This window comes from Castor canadensis, chromosome 7 (assembly GCF_047511655.1).
Source record: "Castor canadensis chromosome 7, mCasCan1.hap1v2, whole genome shotgun sequence".
Taxonomy (NCBI): domain Eukaryota; kingdom Metazoa; phylum Chordata; class Mammalia; order Rodentia; family Castoridae; genus Castor; species Castor canadensis.
The window spans coordinates 18,335,365-18,349,416 of record NC_133392.1 but is presented as its reverse complement, the minus strand read 5'-3'; the positions used below and the strand labels follow the sequence as shown (position 1 = coordinate 18,349,416).

At 43.6% G+C, this 14,052-nt stretch overlaps 1 pseudogene; it reads right to left on the bottom strand.

Annotated features, from left to right (window-relative positions):
• The window catches only part of LOC109674821 (guanylate cyclase 2G-like), a 48,234-nt pseudogene that overhangs the window by 22,031 nt on the left and 12,151 nt on the right, over positions 1–14,052 (bottom strand).

Below are 14,052 nucleotides of genomic sequence, written 5' to 3'. Positions count from 1 at the left end.
CATATTTAAACTGTGTAAACTTAGTCCATAAGATTATTGAGAGACTTCAATTAGAAAATGTATTTAGGCCAGGAGGGGTGGCACACACCTGAAATCTCAGCACTCGGGACGCTGAGGTGGAAGATGGAGAGTTCAAGGCCACCCTGGGCTATATAGTTACACCCTATCTCAAAAAAATAAAATGAGACAGAAAGAGAGAGAAAGTGAGAGAGAGAGAGAGAGAGAGAGAGAGAAAGAGAGAGACAAATGTGCTTTCATGGTACTATTTATGGAGTTATCTATGACAGTAGCAACACACCTGTGAGTACTAACAGTTAGCATTTAGTGGACACCTGTTATAGGGTAGATATGCCACTAAGCATTTTACATCCCTTAATCTCAGCAACACTATGAGGTGGATACTGATGCTATCTTTATTTTATATATAGGGAAACTGAGGCTTGGGATAGCAATGGTCACCTGGCAGAGTCAAAGTTCAAATCCCTGAGACAACTTCTATGTTATCAATCCATCAAGACTTCTCTTACTTAGAAATGAAGGCTTGTCCCTTACTCATGAAGACTATTATACTCTCCAAAGTCCCTTCCAGGCCCATCCCACTGAGAGGAGCTCCTTGGGGACAAGGAAATGAGCCTCTGTGCATTCCATGCCCAGAATCCAGTGTGATAGGAGTAACTTGTTTGATGATTTGAAAAGCCTTCCACATCTCAGAATCTATCCAGTACCTGGTGTAGAGGAGATGTTAAACTGGTATCAAATCGACAGGGAGAAGACCTTTTTTAATGATTGGTATCTGACAGTCAAAAGTCTTTGTCTTGGTTGGATGCTGTGGCTCAGGCCTAATAATTCTAGCTACTCGTGAGGCAGAGATCATGAGGATGAAGACTTGAGGTCAGCCTGGGCAAATAGTCAGGGAGACCTCATTCAACCAGTAAAAAGCTGGATGTACTTGTCATTCCAGCTATAAAGGAACGAAGATCGAGCCCCAGGTCTGCCTGAACATGTTCAAAAAACAACTAAAACCAAAAGGGTTGGTGGTGTGGCTCAAGTTGTAGAACACCTTGTGCTCTGGCAAGCACAGACCCCAAATCCAAACCCCAATACTGCCAGAAAAAAAAGTCCTTATCTTCCTGTGAACGAGCCTAGAGTAGAATTAACCCTTAACATAGCTCAGTAAAGTTTTAATTCCATAATAACAGTGATCCAGGGTCGCCCTTAAAGACCCAATCACAGAGAGGTCTCTGTTTGTCTACCTTAATTAGCAAAGATAAAACCTAAGAAATCAAAATCTTATCAGGCCATATGACTCAGCTCCTTAAAAAGAAAGCACAACACAATCTTCCAGAAAGGAAAGCCTTTTTGATGCTAACCAGGCCAATCTCATTTATTATATCTGCGTGAAGGTCCAGAGAGGGGAAGTAGCCTGGCAATGTCACTGAATGAGTCAGTGGCCCAATATTCTAGAAGGGCAAGTTTGTGTTTTACCCTTATAACCCTTACAACACTCCATCAGAGTCTTTGCAGGAGTCTGTTGATTGATGAGTACAAATGTTTACTGGTGGTTAGACTGTTCACTAACCATTGTCAATCAGCCCTCATCCCTCACCCTGCTGACCATGTCAGAGAGGTTTCTTCCCTAGGACCAACTCCCAGGTCACTGGCTTGGTTCCTTCTGATGGTAAAAGTTTGGCTTGATTCCTTCTGATGGTAAGAGGATACACAGCAAACTTAAAAAAAGAGAAGCTGGATGCTAGCCTAGGTTGAGGAGAGCACACTTAGGTTGTTGGTCCATATTGATGTGGCCCACTCCACAACTAATCTCAACTGCACTTCTGTTCCCTCAGTCCCTCATCACCAGTTACATATCTACAATGAGTCATCTTGGGCTTAGAATCTAAATGTTCCCTCTTTTCATGGCAATGAGAAAGAATGAGTCTCTCTCTACTTCTCTGCAAATTATCCCTGCCAGCCCCTAATAGGCATTTTTTTTTTTGGCAGTACAGGGGTTTGAACTCAGGGTCTCATGCTTGCTAGGCATGTGCTTTCCCACTTGAGCCACTCTGCCAGCACCCGAATAGGCACCTAGATGTGAGGCTGACTCCTCTCTATTACAAACACAACAGCAATCTCTAGTTCTTCCTACTGAGAGGCAGTATGTTATAAGAGTTAAGCGTGTCAGCTCAAAAATGTCTAGGTTTGGATCACATCCACCACAGCCCCAGTGTCCAGAATAAAGATTTTGCCTACTTATGAGCCTTCTCAGATCTGCATCCCTAGCCCACTTCTTAAGTCAGCAGTTTTGTGGATGCTGTAGCACAGATCCCCATTTTCTGGGGAAAGGAATCAAGGGTCAGAGAGATGGAAAGAGTACTAGGAATTCCCGTCCTTGGCTTGATTCATTGTCTAGTAATTAGATTCTCTTTGGGATAAAATGTTCTAGGTTAAAATGTAAATACCCTGCTCTTTCCTGATTGGTTAAGCCTAACATTTATTCCATCTTTTTGTGTAAAATACCTTTCTCCTTCCAGATTTACTTGTGACTAGAGAAAGAGAAAATAATGGAAATTCTGATTGAAGTAACAGATTTTAGAGTTGAAATCACTTTGTTTGAATAGACTTGAAGAGGGCCAGAATTTTCAGTAAAGACTACAGTTCATTTAATCCAAGACCCAAAACAAAGAACTCAAAAATACTACAGTATTTATTTTTAAATAAGTTTATGTTATACTCATATTGACTATGTCACATGCAAATGACAGTTTGAATATCCAATCCATTTCATGATCTGAGTTTCTCAAAACATCCTAGAAAAAACATAGTTATTTAAAATGTCACCAAGTACTCAAGCCAAGGCAGAGTGAGTTCCAAACATTGAACAGGGTTGACTCTAATGGATCTGGTATCTTAGGTCAGAACTAATACAATGTAAGGCATTATTCCATTAAATAAATGGAAATCTTCCTAGGAGCTTCCATAACCTGACTCAACATTTTGAAAGGATAAAGTCTTAAGTTTTATGAATATGACCTCATTCCTGACATAAAGCTGATAGTCACATACCAGGGGAAGGATGGGCCCAGGAACCCAATTCAGGAGCAGCTGTGACATCATAGGAGAAGAAATCAAGTTCATACAGTTTCTACCCAAACAAAGAAAACTAGACACTTGGCAACTCCACTGCTAATTTGATCCCCAGCAGGCAGTTCAACAAGATAATTCAGGTCATGCAGTTTGACCAAAGAGGAACTGTCCTTGGGTGAACAGGAGAAAGAATTCATAAGGTTCTTTATTAGCTATCACTAAGCAAACCAGTATAAGGATTTAATATATTGCTTACCTTAAGACTTCCTTTTTTGCAAATCTGGAAATAATAATGGTAATGATAACACACATATAGAGTGCGTCTTTGTGCCAGGGACTGTGAAGCCAACACAGAAATCAAGGACAAAGGGCCAGAGTTAAGGCCAGAATGAATTAAGGGGAAGAAGCAAGGGTAGGAGAGATCCAGGCTTCAGGTACCTGATTCAGGCCAAGGGTCTGAGGTTCAAAGCCTTGACTTCCAGAGCAGGGATGGTGACCCATGTTAGGGAAGCAGCCGCCCACTTTGCTTCTTTGGGGGTGGAGGTCACCCCAAAGGCCCCAGGTGGGACAGGGAGCAAGCAGAGGAGGGGCAGAGAGAGGCCTCACCAGTCTGACCTCCTGTAACACAGGCAGCTTCCTAACCCAAGCTTCTGCATGGTCACAGACATAGCGAATGGCCACATGGATTCCCTGGAATCAGAGCAAAGTGGGATGTTCTTAACTCAGGATGATCCAGAAACAGTCCACTCAGAAAGGGCAAGGAAGGGGAACAGGAAGACAAGTAAGAAAGCCACCTATGAGAGGGATCGCTCAGATCCTCATTGTCCTGTCAACACCTATGATCGGACACTGAGGCTAGCTGCTGAGCAGTAAGACCTCATTTAATTGGCATCATAGCCCTGCAAGGTGGATACAACTAACCCAACCCCAGATGGGATCACTGAAGTTAGGAAACTTGTCCAAGGTTGCACATTTGTAGGTGGTATAGCCAGAATTTGAATGTCTAACTCCATGACCATACTCTGTATTTATACAATAATGAATATCCCATTATCATTCAGAGGAAAGAGTGAGTTGAAGTCGCAAGTCTGGAGTCAGTTAATTAGTTCAAAGCCCAGTGCCATCACTGGAATCAACTTCTCTAAGCCTCCACTTCCTCATCTGCAAAATGGGAATTAAAAATAATACCAGTATCATCAGGGCTGTTGTGCGGATTGAACCAGTTAAAACGCATAACACTGGAAAATCAAGGTCTACTTGATTTTCAGTAAATTGTTGTTACCTATTATGTTTGCTCTTGGAGTCACTTAATTGGTCACCACAAAAATCATATAATAATGGGGTAAGAGCTGGGAAGGAGAGATGGAATCTGGACACAAGAGAAGATAGCTTCAGTGTGAGTTAAACATCAACTCCAACTCTGCCACTTTCCATGTGGCGGTAACTGTAAAGGACTCGAGACTGTGATGGGATTTCCTCAGCACAAGGGATGCATGCAGGATGAAAGAAAGGAATCTCAGAAGTGATGCTTATTCTGAACCCTGAAGGATAAGAAGGTTCCAGATGTGGTGGAGAAGGCAGAACAGGCTTGGCATTGTTAGCAGGTGAAACATACACGACATAATTGGCAGAATTGCTTAGATGAATATGGATTTTTAGTCCAAGACAAAAAGTTCCTGAGAGTAGGCTGCGGCCAAGTAGTCAGGAGACTTAAGTCCCTTATTAAAGACTTTGGACACTAATATGTACAGAGGTGGGAAATCCAGTGATGGGGTTTTAAGGAGGGCAAGGGGAAACATTTAGGAAAATTAATCCAGTAGTGCGTATGCTACAGACTGCTGGCTTCCTTCTCTAAATGACCAGGTGGCCATGCCACACACTTTTGAATAAAAGGTAGTCCCTAGGATATTTGGTAATGTCCCAGAAACTTTTTAGTTTGAAACCTCAGCTAAGTAAACATTTAGAAAAATAAATTCACTTGCATAGGGAATGAGTTGGCTTTAATCGCTAATAGACTTTCATCTCTCCTAACCCTAACCCTCTCCTAACTTTAGAGCAGTGATCAATGCTTCCTTTACGTGGAGCTTTCCTCCTCCACTCTCCAGGACCTCTGCTTAAAAGAATAAATACAGGTGTGTATGTATAAACTTTCCATAGGGGTGTTGAATTCTTGGATCCTTCTAAAGGATTGTTACTGCACAAGCAGCTACATGGCTTGGAATGTGGAAGGGAAATGAGAAAAGACAAGCAGGACTGATGTCCAAGCTTTAGCAGCAGCCACCATTTACTCTATAAAAAGCACCACACACATGACTGAATTATTAAAGCACCAGTGATGAAATAATCCACAGGCCAGGATTGTAGTCACCAGTTCCCCTGGGCTATTTAAATTTAAATGAATTAAAATTAAAGAGCATGTAAAATTCAGTTCCCCAGGCACACTAATGTTCAATAGTCACATGAGGCTAGTGGCTACCTTATTGGATAGTGAAGACTTGAGACATGTCCATGATTCCAGAAAATTGTATTGAACAGAGGCTGGGTCTAAGTGAGAAGCCAGCAAAGGATTTACCTGGGAGATGATTGTTGGAGATGCAGAACCTCAGACTCCACCCTAGACCTACTAGGCTAGGCTACTTGCTTTTAAATATGCAAAAAATTTTTAAGTGACACATAATATTTATACAGTTTACCTATATTTTTAATAAGACTGCCCGATGATTTGTATGTATCTTAAAGTTTGAGAAGCACCAGTCTAGAAACACACGACCACTTTGGCTTTTGCTTGAAAAAGCAATTCAGAATGCCCTGCCTGACCAAAAGTTCATATTGAGACTGGGACAGACATTAACACCTATGTGCAGCCACATGGCATAGAAATACCTGGTAAAGTCCTACTGGGGCATAAAAGAGCTCTTCCCCCTGCTGGCTGTTGACAAAGGAGTTACAGTCTGCAGAAATCATTGCAGAAGTTGCATTGCTAGTGTTGCCTCTCCACACAGGAATGCCTCTCTGAGATGGCTGAAAAACAAACATGATTTGGTTGCTGTCAGTAGCATAGCCAAGTACTAAAGGGACAGTGTACTTTTTAGATGAGGAGGGTGATCCAAGATCACACAAACAATACTTAGGAGAATGAGAACTTGAACTCTCATCTTTCTGACCCAAAGTGTGAAAGCCTACCTGCTACACACCTCACTCTTGGCCTGTGTGCCACCATGGATCACATAGGTCATGAGCACAGGTGCTTAGGTCCAACTTCCCATCTTCAAATTCTAGCTGTGGAATTTAGCTGAATGTGGGGTCAGAGTCATTTACCTAAATGAATCTGGGTTCTTTCTATATTCAATGCTCCCAGTGCCTCATCAACATTTAGTGAACACCTTTGGAACACTGTTGTTCAAGGAGAATCTTCCCTCGAACCTTAAAATACAAACCAAGCAAATCAGAACAAAATTGCTTTGGTTGAAGAGGGAAGAGGAAGGCACAATTCCCCTGGGTCATGAAATGAGTTACTAATGAACCCCAGGCTCCTAGTCTGAAACTTCCTGGACTTGGTACCAGTCAAGTTCCCCAGCCTTCAGCACCCCACATTCTGGATATCTTTTGTGATGTCTCTCCTCCTCACCACTAGCAACTCACTCTTCCCAAATGTGAGCTCCTCTCTGAAGCCCTCAAGATGACAGCCTTCATCTGCAAGACTTCAGTCTCACTGTGGAGATTCATCAGTGAGTACTTGCCTTTCTCTGGAGTCTCATTTGTGGGGTGTCCCCAAGGCTTGGACTATGCTTGGTAGATGCTCATCAAGTGTTATATAAATTAACTTTTCTGTATTAGTCCTCAATAGATTAAGGGAGTCAATATGGGGTTCTGTTTGTCTGTTTGTATGTTTTGAGTCAGGGTCTCCCCATGTAACCCAGCTGGCCTCCAACAATTTGAGCATTGGAATAACAGGTGTGCACCACCTTGCCCAGCATGAAATGGTTTTGAAAATAACTAAACACTCCCCTGGAATGGCTTTACTATTTGAGCAAGCTATATGGTGCTTGCACCCCAGAGTAAGAATTGAAGGAAGCTTTAGAGACTATCAATCATTTTAAAATAGTCAGAAATGGAGTCTCAGGGAGGCAAAGTGACATTCTCAGGAATATTCAGCAGGGAAGTGAAGGGCCTACAAACAGAATTCGGGTCTCAGGACTCCTCATTAACAGGTCACTTCATGAATTTTGCTTTCATAAGCTCCTAGGTAAGCTCCCTTCTACAGGTTACCAGCAGTGACTAGGAAAGTGGACATCTGGATCATGTGTGGCCTCACCTTGTTCTGGGGCAGAATAGTGATGCTGTCATACTGATTTGCCACCAGCTGTCTTTATTATAGTTCTGCAAATTTCCCCTCTGCATCCTTAAAACCAGACTATGATGGCAGCTCCCAATGCAGTAATCAGGAGTGTCATTGTGAGCACCACAGCAACTGTACCTGGAGGATAGAGATAGCTATTACTTAGAGCTGCCTAAAGCAGAAGTGAGCACATCCTTGTCTCAGTCTGGCTCTGCCAAGCAGCTACCTCAAAGGCTGGCCAGGTGTGGTCTAGGTTAGGATGCACTGAGTCTATTCAGACTTGTTTCTTTCAGAAATCTTTCCCTGACTACCCCTCCAGTTCCCATGGCAACCATACTCACCTCCTCCTCTATATAGAAATTTCCACTGTAGGGAAATAATGATGCCTTCCAAGTCACTACCATTTTTGTTAAACATGTGACCTATCTGTAGAGTTGCTTGCTAAGTATGATCCATCTAATTCTAGGGCCAGGCACCTAACCACTCAGCAACACTCCTCTGCCCGGACTCTTCCTGCTTCCCTAGGAAGGATGTCCCAGAGCCTCGAATCTCAGGAGCCAGGGTTCTAAGAGCAGTAGTTTTCTACAGGGAATTGTTGCCCCCTAGGGGATCTTTGGCAATGTCTGGAAACATTTTTGGTTGTTACAACTAGAGAGCTGCTAATAGTACCTATTTAGTAGCAGTTAGGGGTGCCGCCAACATCCTACAAAGCACAGGACAGCTCCAGCCACACCAAGATTCTCTGTCCTAAAATGTCAAGAGTGCTGTTGAAAAACCCTGCTATGGAGAAACCTTCACTGCTACCTTCTCCAACCAGCCATACGTAGTTGTTAAAGTAGGTGCAGTTTTGCAGAGCTCATTGTGAAATCCACAGCCAGTTCTTCTTCATGAAGGGAGCCACCGGGCCAAGTAAAATTGGAGAAATTCCTCAAGGGTCTTCTAAAAAAAGAAAGACAAAGGTCAGTGTTCACTCCATTTATTCTACTCATCTCTACCTCGTGTGCAGCAGGAACTAAAATATATGTGATATTTGCAAAAACTAGGCCTTAGTCTCTTAATTCAAACCCTGCTGACCCATTCAATGTTCTTCCATCCTCTTCACTCTTCAAATCCAGCCTCTGCTAACCTAAGGCAGTATCTCATTTGATGGATAGAATAGCTGCCTCAGTCTTTTGATTTAAACCATGTGTCTTTTTATTTAAAAGACGATATGCCAATTATCCAGTGCTGCTGGGATTTTCACCCATGTTTGATACAGATAAATTTTACTGTGTAGTAATGTCAAGACATTTTGGACCAAAACATTTTTCCCTGTATGAAGAATGCTTGTTTCTCTGATACTGAGAACTGGTTTGCCATAGTTACTTTGCTTCTTGGGCTGACCAATTTTGATGATCAACTCTCCCTAACAGTAAGGGAAAAAAAATGGAATCTGGATTCAATGGAGGTAGTGGTGGGGCGGTGGGTGTGGCGAGAAGATATTGAATTAAGTGCTAAACTTTTTTCTTATTGATTTGTAGCTAAGAGAATAAACTAGAGATTTTCCTACAGATTCTTGAGTGCTGGAGCCCAGGACAGCACAAGGTCCTGATGTACATACATGTCTCTGAGAGTCAGACTGTGATGTGAGCAGTCTTGCTAACCACGGGCCATCCCTCAAGGGGCCTTGTGCTCCATCACTTCCTGGGGACCAGAGTCTTTCCCAGAGACCACTGTTAAATGGGGACTGGTTTCTCCGGAGGCTTCAGAAGAAGCCTGGCACCTACGGAGGTGCCATCAGAGGTGGCATATTGTCCCTTGGAACCTGAAAATGTCAAGCCATACCCATGATCCAGGGTAAAATCCCCTTAAAGGTCCAAACTCGATCTTTATGAGTGCAGAGAGCACCAGACTACTTGGTAAGGGAATTCTAGGGACTGGATCCCAAACTAAACTCTCAGTAGGCGCTCTGATCTCCCTCCTCCTCCCAAGGCTCTTCCTGCTGCATGAGTTAAACTTGCACAAATATCCTGTGGTACCTGATTACTTTCTGATAGCTATCATAATGAAGAAAAGGAAGAAAAAAGGACCCATTTCCAGATTTCTTTAAGGCATAGACTGAATAATCCATGTGCCTTTCCCCTTGGGAGTCCACAGACGCAAGACCAGAGATCCCTGGAAAGAGAAGATTGCATAAGGTAAGAAGGACAGAGTGTCACTCATGTTTCGAAATGGCAGCCTGACCTAACTCAGATCAGCAGGTGCCTTCCTCTTAAACACCAGGTGCAAAGTTTTGCCATTCCAAGGAATCTCAGACAGGGTCAATGGGTGCTGCAAAATGAAAAAGATATCTCAGAAATATCTTGAGAGGGCTGAAAGGCCACATTGGGCAAGGCCAGTATGTATTTTGTTAGGTCCATGTTAAAAATCAAGCATTTTTAACAATGTTAAGCAGTTTCCAGTTAATTTCACAGAACACCTCAGACTTATATTTCCCATGAATAATCAGAAGATGTGACAAGAGGCCAACGGCAGTTGGCTGGGGCTGTGGGACAGCTGCCTCCTTCAGTCCCTGCCATATTTCTGGCTCCTTCCCTCCAGTGCCAGGCCCCTGGGGCACATTTTGCAAGCTTTGTTCTCAGGCCAGGTCCTTTCCTCCTGGCTTTGGTACGTGCTAAGACCTTGGTGGGATGCTCAGTCCTGGTCTGTATGCTCTTTGTCCTTGCTTGAGATGTGCTAAACTCTGCTCACAAAGGAACACACCAGAGCCTTCAGAAGAAGAAATAAAGTACAACTCCTCTACACCCTAAACTAGCACACATGCTTTGGCTAAGGATTCATTTGGTCTCACTGTGGATCACTTAGCCCACCCCTAACAGGTGAGTCCTAGAGGTACAGGGTCTCCTGAGTCTGCCTTCCAGAGGTAGGGAAAGGGGGGTTGGGATACTATGCTTACTGGGCCCATGCCTTGTTCTTCCTAGCATACCACACAGCCTTGCTATGCACATATGCACCAGGGGCAGGACTTATGGTCAGGTTTCATTCATGATAGATATAATTAGAAATCAGCTATAGGACTCTTCCCAATGGAAGAGTCTGGTCTGGGCAGCCTCTGGACCACTTACTGGAAGAATCTAGCCTCAACCACATTTAGAGAAGATCAGAATCTCCTTGAGAAAGATGAATTCTGTAGCACAGAGTAAGGCAGGGCTTGCAGGAAGTCTGCAATCATATGTCCATTATCTAAAAGTCTACAGGACTGAGCCAGAGTTCTGGGGTCAAAAACCCTCTTACCCTGCAGTGGGGTCTGATTGGCTTTCAGAGTGCTGACCAGCTGTCACCCATTCCGGAAGTCTCTCCCAACCTTTATCATCTCCTCCACGGGTCTGAGCATAAAGAAGGAGGCCATCGTGGAGAGAGGCAGAATAAGGACTCACCTTCAACAAGAGGAGGAAACAGGATGTAGAGAAGCCCCTGGTCCCCATGTCTAGTTAAGAGGAGCCTCTCTCCATCCTCTGGGCAGTGGAATAGCCATGTGTTCTTCATCCAGCCCACTGAGAGGGGAGGTCACCTCATGTGCAGGCCTATGCTACCCAACCACAGCCTTCACCCTTCCTCATAGTAAGATCTAGGATCTCTGGGGTCAGGAATGGCTCTGCAGGCCATTGTTAGGAGGGAGGATTGTTTAGTGAAAGGAAGATGCTAGACCCAGGCTGGCTCTGCTACTTTTGGGCTCTGAGACCCAGGACCAGTTCCATAACTTCTCCAAATCTCAGCTCACTTATTTATAAAAGGAGTGTAAAGCCACTTTTATAAAGCATGAGGATGGCTAAATGAGAGAGAATAAGCAAACTACCTACAGCAGTACCTATCACCCATACTAGGTTTTCAAAACCTTTTCTCTTCTTTTGGGTCAGTCAATGAAAATGCAGGTGCCTAGAAGTGCCAGGTCCTCCTACAGCAGCCAGCATGGAGTTGATGCTTAGTAGATGGCTCTTCATGGATTCATTAATTGATTGGTCTCCTTGCCTTGTGTGTTAGGATCCACTATCAGTTCCCTCATTTCTAATCAAGTTCCCTGTTAGTTGTGGCTGGTTGTCACCTTTGGGCTCAGCATGGTCCCAAACTTGAAGTAAGTCCAACTGCACCCAGCATTCTCTCTATAAAAAGTCTTCTGTGGGAGCCAATTGCTCATCAATCATACATGTACAGAATCCCACTGCCTGATATCCTCTCCCCTGATGGCCTCTCCCTGCTCTAGCTTCTCTGCTTGCCTTAACTGGCCTGGGTCCCCATTGCTCACTGCTCCATCCTGCCTCTCAATCCTGCTATCCTCCTGGCAGAGGAAATTGGCATGGGCTAAGTACCCACTGGTATTTGTTTGACTACTTCCACAGAGTATGTTATTAGACACTCAGAACCAGAACCTGGGAGGGAGATGCCATTAGCAGTCCCATTTTACAGATGAAGAGACTGATACAGAGGGGTTAAGCAATTAACTCCAAGGTCCCACAGTTAGTAAATAGCGGAAGTGGGATGGGAGCCAAGGTCTGTGACCCTTAAGGCCAGTGACATTTCATCCTATAACCTCTGTCCCCCTCTGTGGATATAGGATGCAGATTTCACAAGAGAGCATGAAAGAAACCACTGCTTATTGTGGACTATGGAAGATAGGGAACTGTGTGTGTGTGTGTGTGTGTGTGTGTGTGTGTGTGTGTATGTTTGTGTAAAGAGAGCAGGGAAAGAAGAAGAGGAGAAATGCAAAAGCCAGACACAAGTATGGTCAAAAAACAGGAGATGGGCCTTATGCAGAAGCCTCTGTCAGACCTGCTCCTCCGAGGAGATGGAACTGTAGAAGGGTGAGCTCCTTAACTTTTCACAGACTTGTTTCCGAAAGTTGTTGTCTCTAGGCCCTTCTCCGTAGGAGCTGAGTGCAATAAGAATCACTGACTCATAGACTTTGGGAAGGGCATCACCCTCTGATTTGTCAGTGTCTCCTTCTAAAAACCATCCTAAAAAGTAATGAAATAAAAGTTGCCATTCTGTAGGAAATGACCCATGCAGTGAAACTGCACTTAAGGCAATGTTGAACTTGAATTGCACATGCTCATCCTTGGACACATAGCAATTCCAGAAGGCCTACAATACAAGGTCCATGCTTTCTAGCTAGCACATGAGCAGTGGGAAGGAGTCCAAAAAGTAAATAAAAAAATTAAAATATATTGGGCCATCAAGCAGCTAGCATATAAAAAGCTTACCCAATAACAATGATTGCTAAAGTTTGAGACAGTGAGGATTATCTAATCTCAATGTTCTGCTTGTGCATTGTTTTCTTATCACCATATTATTCCTATTATTCCTCTTATGAGTAATTGGTTGGGTATGTCCTAATTTCCCTATTGTTCCCTCTTGTCCCACTCTGAGAAGTAGCCAAACAAAATAAATATTTAAAGAGGTGTGTGTTTTCGGTACTGGGGCTTAAACTCAGGGCTTTCACCTTGACCCACTCCACCAGCCCCATTTTTGTGAAGGGTTTTTTGAGATAGGGTCTCACAAACTATTTGCCCAGACTGGCTTTGAGTCATGATCCTCCTGATCTCTGCCTCCTGAGTAGCTGGGATTACAGACCTGAGCCACTGGTGCCCAGCAAATATATATATTTTATACAGCTGGGTTCACACTATTCTGCTGCAACTTGATTTATTTTCCACCTGAACCTCCACTGGGAACACTTTTGTAGAATGGATTTATGTGTTCTTTTGAAATGCAGCATGAATTCTATTACGTGGACATTTTGTGGTGTATTGTTGGTTCTATATTCTTTCTGCCACTACAAAGCAATTCGAATTGATCACCAAGGTTTTGGGAGAAAGCAACAGGGGGTGGAAAGACTTCCCTGAAAATACCAAGATTCAGTCTATCCTCTCCTCTCCTCATCTTGCTGAAGGCAAAGATGAAGGGAAAAGTGAAGAGAAAATGGGGGAGCGATAAAATGGCAGAGGAGGAAGATGTTGTGGAAAGTCAGGCATACATTTAGAATTCTAGTTGCCACCCAAAGAGGTCTGAAACACTTCTGGCCATCTAAAATCCTTCCTGACAAAGAGAGAGAAATCTGGAACATTATTAAACATCTTTATTTACTCCTTCTTGCCCCATTTCAACTTTTTATGATCAAATAAAACAAGCTCATTTGATAAAACTAAAGCTACTGGAAAAATTAGACAGTACGCACAGAACTAGAGGCAAGTGGCTTTTTCAGTGCCTATAGTTACCTGCACAGGCACTGAGGCCAGCCCACCTGGGTTGGAAGTCTACCTTTCCTTTATACTAGTGTGTGGCCCTGGGCAAGTTATTTCACCTCTCTGGGCTTTAGATGAGACTTTATACAGTAGCTGCCCCATAGGGTGTGTGTAAACTGAAAGGAATTTCAATATACCAAGCACTCATGGTGGGCCCTGGCACCGTATAAGCACTCCATCACTCAGGACTGTGTGGTAAAGAGAAAAAGAGCCAGTTGGGAACACCAGCCAGGCAGCCTGGGAGTGTGGGCATCTTAGGTTAGGTGACTTTCACTAAGCCTTGGTTTTTCTATCTGTAAATTGGAATAGTGATCATACCTACTTCCCAAGGCTGTTGGAAGTGTCACACGTAAC